This window comes from Calliopsis andreniformis, unplaced genomic scaffold, assembly GCF_051401765.1.
Source record: "Calliopsis andreniformis isolate RMS-2024a unplaced genomic scaffold, iyCalAndr_principal scaffold0289, whole genome shotgun sequence".
Taxonomy (NCBI): Eukaryota; Metazoa; Arthropoda; class Insecta; order Hymenoptera; family Andrenidae; genus Calliopsis; species Calliopsis andreniformis.
Window position 1 is genome coordinate 133,746 of NW_027480698.1, and position 6,742 is coordinate 140,487.

Here is a 6,742-nt window from a genome sequence, read left to right on the forward strand (position 1 = left end):
ATGGCTGCTATGGCTATGGCTATGGCTGCTATGGCCATGACTGCTATAGCTATGGCTATGGCTGCTATGGCTATGGCTATGGCTGCTAAGGCTATGGCTATGGCTATGGCTCCTATGGATATGGCTATGGCTGCTATGGCCATGGCTATGGCTGCTATGGCTATGGCTGTTGCTGCTATGCCTATGGCTACGGCTATGGCTGCTTTGGCTATGGCTATGTCTGCTATGCCTATGGCTATGGCTGCTATGGCTATGGCTATGGCTGATATGGCTATGGCTATGACTCCTATGGCTATGGCCATGGCGACGGCGTCTATGGCTATGGCTATGGCTGCTATGGCTATGGCTATGGTTGCTATTGCAATGGCTATGGTTGCTATGGCTATGGCTATGGCTGCTATGGTTGCTATGGCTATGGCTATTGCTGCTATGGCTACAGCTATGGCTGTGGCTATGACTATGGCAGCTATGGCTATGGCTATGGCTGCTATGTCTATGGCTGGCATAGCTATGCCTATGGCTGCTACGGCTATGGCTATAACTGCTGTGGCTATGGCATTGGCTGCTGTGGCTATGGCTATGTATATGGCTGCTATGGCTATGGCTATGGCTGCTATGGCTATGGCTATGGCAACGGCTGCTATGGCTGTGGCTATGGCTGCTGTGGCTATGGCTATGGATGCTGTGGCAATGGCTATGAATGCTTTGGCTATGGCTATGGCTGATATGGCTGTGGCTATGGCTGCTATGGCTATGGCTATGGATGCTATGGCTATGGCTATGGCTGCTGTGGCTATGGCTATGGCTGCTATGGCTATGGCTATGGCTGCTATGGCCATGGCTGCTATAGCTATGGCTATGGCTGCTATGGCTATGGCTATGGCTGCTAAGGCTATGGCTATGGCTATGGCTCCTATGGATATGGCTATGGCTGCTATGGCCATGGCTATGGCTGCTATGGCTATGGCTATGCCTGCTGTGACTATGGCTATTGCTGCCATGGCTATGGCTATGGCTATGGCTGATATGGCTATGGCTATGGCTGCTATGACTATGGCTGCGGCTGCTATGGCTATCGCTATGCGTGCTATTGCTATGGCTATGGCTGCTATGGCTATTGCTATGCGTGCTATTGCTATGGCTATGGCTGCTATGGCTACGGCTATGGCTGCTATGGCTGCTATGGCTATGGCTGTTGCTGCTATGGCTATGGCTATGGCTATGGCTATGGCTGCGGTGGCTACGGCTACGGCTGCTATGGCTATCGCTATGTCTGCTATGGCTATGGCTATGGCTGCTATGGCTATGGTTTCTGCTGCTATGGCTATGGCTGCGGCTGCTATGGCTAATGCTATGCGTGCCATTGCTATGGCTATGGCTGCTATGGCTATGGCTTCTATACATATGGCTATGGCTGCTATGGCCATGGCAATGGCTGCTATGTCCATGGCTATGGCTGTTATGGCTATGGCTATGGCTATAGCTGAAATGGCTATGGCTATGTCTGGTATGGCTATGGCTAGGCTGCTATGGCTATCGCTTTGCGTGCTATTGCTATGGCTATGGCTCCTATGGCTATGCCTATGGCTGCTATGGCTGTGGATATTGCAGCTATGGATATAGCTATGGCTGCTATGGCTATGGCTATGGCTATGGCTGCTATGGCTGTGGCTTTGGCTATGGATGCTGTGGCAATGGCTATGGATGCTTTGGCTATTGCTATGGCTGATATGGCTGTGGCTATGGCTGCTATGGCTATGGCTATGGCTGCTATGGCTATGGCTATGGCTGCTATGGCTATGGCTATGGCTGCTATGGCTATGGCTATGGCTGCTATGGCCATGGCTGCTATAGCTATGGCTATGGCTGCTATGGCTATGGCTATGGCTGCTAAGGCTATGGCTATGGCTATGGCTCCTATGGATATGGCTATGGCTGCTATGGCCATGGCTATGGCTGCTATGACTGTGGCTATGGCTGCTATGACTATGGCTATTGCTGCTATGGCTATGGCTATGGCTATGGCTGATATGGCTATGGCTATTGCTGCTATAGCTATGGCTACGGCTGCTATGGCTGTCGCTATGCGTGCTATGGCTATGGCTATGGCTATGGCTCGTATGTCTATGGCTATGGCTGCTATGGTTATGGCTACGGCTGCTGTGGCTATGGCTATGGCTGCTATGGCTGGGGCTATGTCTGCTATGGCTATAGCTATGGTTGCTATGGCTATGGCTGGTATAGCTATGGCTATGGCAGATATGGCTATGGCTATGACTCCTATGGCTGTGGCTATGGCGATGGCTGCTATGGCTATGGCTATGGCTGCTATGGCTATGGCTATGGATGCTATGGCAATGGCTATGGCTGCTATGGCTATGGCTATGGCTGCTATGGCTATGGCTATGGCGATGGCTGCTATGGCTGTGGCTATGGCTGCTGTGGCTATGGCTATGGATGCTGTGGCAATGGCTATGGATGCTTTGGCTATGGCTATGGCTGATATGGCTATGACTATGGCAGCTATGGCTATGGCTATGGCTGCTATGTCTATGGCTGGCATAGCTACGCCTATGGCTGCTACGGCTATGGCTATAACTGCTGTGGCTATGGCATTGGCTGCTGTGGCTATGGCTATGTATATGGCTGCTATGGCTATGGCTATGGCGATGGCTGCTATGGCTGTGGCTATGGCTGCTGTTGCTATGGCTATGGATGCTGTGGCAATGGCTATGGATGCTTTGGCTATGGCTATGGCTGATATGGCTGTGGCTATGGCTGCTATGGCTATGGCTATGGCTGCTATGGCTATGGCTATGGCTGCTATGGCTATGGCTATGGCTGCTGTGGCAATGGCTATGGATGCTTTGGCTATGGCTATGGCTGATATGGCTGTGGCTATGGCTGCTATGGCTATGGCTATGGCTGCTATGGCTATGGCTATGGCTGCTATGGCTATGGCTATGGCTGCTATGGCTATGGCAATGGCTGCTATGGCCATGGCTGCTATAGCTATGGCTATGGCTGCTATGGCTATGGCTATGGCTGCTAAGGCTATGGCTATGGCTATGGCTCCTATGGATATGGCTATGGCTGCTATGGCCATGGCTATGGCTGCTATGGCTATGGCTATGGCTGCTATGACTATGGCTATTGCTGCTATGGCTATGGCTATGGCTATGGCTGATATGGCTATGGCTATGGCTGCTATAGCTATGGCTACGGCTGCTATGGCTGTCGCTATGCGTGCTATGGCTATGGCTATGGCTGCTATGGCTATGGCTATGGCTGCTATGGCTGCTATGGCTATAGCTGTTGCTGCTATGGCTATGGCTGTGGCTATGGCTATGGCTGCGATGGCTACGGCTATGGCTGCTATGGCTATGGCTATGGCTGCTATGGCTATGGCTATGGCTGCTATGGCCATGGCTGCTATAGCTATGGCTATGGCTGCTATGGCTATGGCTATGGCTGCTAAGGCTATGGCTATGGCTATGGCTCCTATGGATATGGCTATGGCTGCTATGGCCATGGCTATGGCTGCTATGGCTATGGCTATGGCTGCTATGACTATGGCTATTGCTGCTATGGCTATGGCTATGGCTATGGCTGATATGGCTATGGCTATGGCTGCTATAGCTATGGCTACGGCTGCTATGGCTGTCGCTATGCGTGCTATGGCTATGGCTATGGCTGCTATGGCTATGGCTGTTGCTGCTATGGCTGCTATGGCTATGGCTGTTGCTGCTATGCCTATGGCTATGGCTATGGCTATGGCTGCGATGGCTACGGCTATGGCTGCTATGGCTATCGCTATGGCTGCTATGGCTATGGCAGCTATGGCTATGGCTATGGCTATGGCTGCTGTGGCTATGGCATTGGCTATGTCTCGTATGGCTATGGCTATGTCTGCTATGGCTATGCCTATGGCTGCTATGGCTATGGCTAAGGCTGCTATGTCTATGGTACAGATAAGCCTATGGCTGCAACGGCTATGGCTATAACTGCTATGGCTATGGCGTTGGCTACTGTGGCTATGGCTATGTCTATGGCTGCTATGGCTATGGCTATGGCTATGGCTGCTATGTCTATGGTATAGATATGCCTATGGCTGCAACGGCTATGGCTATAACTGCTATGGCTATGGCGTTGGCTACTGTGGCTATGGCTATGTCTATGGCTGCTATTGCTATGGCTATGGCTATGGCTGCTATGGATATAGCTATGGCTGCTATGGCTATGGCTCTTGCTATGGCTGTTATGGCTGTCGCCATGGCTACGGCTGCTGTGGCTATGGCATTGGCTATGGCTCGTATGGCTATGGCTATGGTTGCTATGGCTATCGCTATGCGTGCTATTGCTATGGCTATGACTGCTATGGCTATCGCTATGCGTTCTATGGCTATGGCTATGGCTGCTCTGGCTATGGCTATGGCTGCTATGGCTGCTATGGCTATGGCTGTTGCTGCTATGGCTATGGCTATGGCTATGGCTTTGGCTATGGCTATGGCTGCGATGGCTACGGCTACGGCTGCTATGGCTATCGCTATGTCTGCTATGGCTATGGCTATGGCTGCTATGGCTATGGTTACTGCTGCTATGGCAATGGCTGCGGCTGCTATGGCTATGACTGCTATGGCTGCTATGTCTATGGCTGTTGCTGCTATGGCTATTGCTATGGCTATGGCTATGGCTGCGATGGCTACGGCTATGGCTGCTTTGGCTATGGCTATGTCTGCTATGCCTATGGCTATGGCTGCTATGGCTATGGCTATGGCTGCTATGGCTGCTATGGCTATTGCTATTGCTGCTATGGCTATGGCTATGTCTATGGCTGTGGCTATTGCTGCTATGGCTATGGCTATGGCTATGGCTGATATGGCTATGGCTATGGCTGCTATAGCTATGGCTACGGCTGCTATGGCTGTCGCTATGCGTTCTATGGCTATGGCTATGGCTGCTCTGGCTATGGCTATGGCTGCTATGGCTGCTATGGCTATGGCTGTTGCTGCTATGTCTATGGCTATGGCTATGGCTATGGCTATGGCTATGGCTGCGATGGCTACGGCTACGGCTGCTATGGCTATCGCTATGTCTGCTATGGCTGTGGCTACGGCTGCTATGGCTATGGCTACGGCTGCTGTGGCTATGGCTGCGGCTGCTATGGCTAATGCTATGCGTGCTATTGCTATGGCTATGGCTGCTATGGCTATGGCTCCTATACATATGGCTATGGCTCCTATACATATGGCTATGGCTGCTATGGCCATGGCAATGGCTGCTGTGTCCATGGCTATGACTGTTATGGCTATGGCTATGGCTATGGCTGTTATGGCTATGGCTATGGCTGCTATGACTATGGCTATTGCTGCTATGGCTATGGCTATGGCTATGGCTCCTATGGATATGGCTATGGCTGCTATGGTTATGGCTATGGCTGCTATGGCTATGGCTATGGCTGCTATGGCTGCTATGGCTATGGCTGTTGCTGCTTTGGCTATGGCTATGGCTATGGCTATGGCTGCGATGGCTACGGCTATGGCTGCTATGTCTATGGCTATGGCTGCTATGGCTATGGCTATGGCTGCTATGGCTATGGCTATGGCTGCTATGGCTATGGCTGCGGTTGCTATGGCTATCGCTATGCGTGCTATTGCTATGGCTATGGCTGCTATGGCTATCGCTATGCGTGCTATTGCTATGGCTATGGCTGCTATGGATATGGCTATGGCTGCTAAGGCAATGGCTATGGCTGTGGCTCCTATGGATATGGCTATGGCTGCTATGGCCATGGCTATCGCTGCTATGGCTATGGCTATGGCTGCTATGGCTGTTATGGCTATGGCTGTTGCTGCTTTGGCTGTGGCTATGGCTATGGCTATGGCTGCGATGGCTACGGCTATGGCTGCTATGGCTATGGCTATGGCTGCTATGTCTATGGCTATGGCTATAGCTGCTATGGCTGCTAAGGCTACGGCTGCTATGGCTATGGCATTGGCTGCAGTGGCTATGACTATGTCTATGGCTGCTATGGCTATGGCTATGGCTATGGCTGCTATGGCTATGGCTATGGATGCTATGGCTATGGCTATGGCTGCTATGGCTGCTCTGGCTATGACTATTGCTGCTATGGCTATGGCTATGGCTATGGCTACTGCTGCTATGGCTGTGGCTATGCCTACTGTGGCTATGGCTATGGCTATGGCTGCGAGGGCTATGTCTATGGTTGCTGTAGCTATTGCGTCTATGTGCTATGGCTATGGCTGCAATGGCTATCGCTATGCGTGCTATTGCTATGGCTATGGCTGCTATGGCTATCGCTATGCGTGCTATTGCTATGGCTATGGCTGCTATGGCTATGGCTATGGCTGCTAAGGCAATGGCTATGGCTATGGCTCCTATGGATATGGCTATGGCTGCTATGGCCATGGCTATCGCTGCTATGGCCATGGCTATGGCTGCTATGACTATGGCTATTGCTGCTATGGCTATGGCTATGGCTATGGCTGATATGGCTATGGCTATGGCTGCTATAGCTATGGCTACGGCTGCTATGGCTGTCGCTATGCGTTCTATGGCTATGGCTATGGCTGCTCTGGCTATGGCTGTGGCTGCTATGGCTGCTATGGCTATGGCTGTTGCTGCTATGGCTATGGCTATGGCTATGGCTATGGCTATGGCTATGGCTGCGATGGCTACGGCTACGGCTGCTATGCCTATCGCTATGTCTGCTATGGCTGTG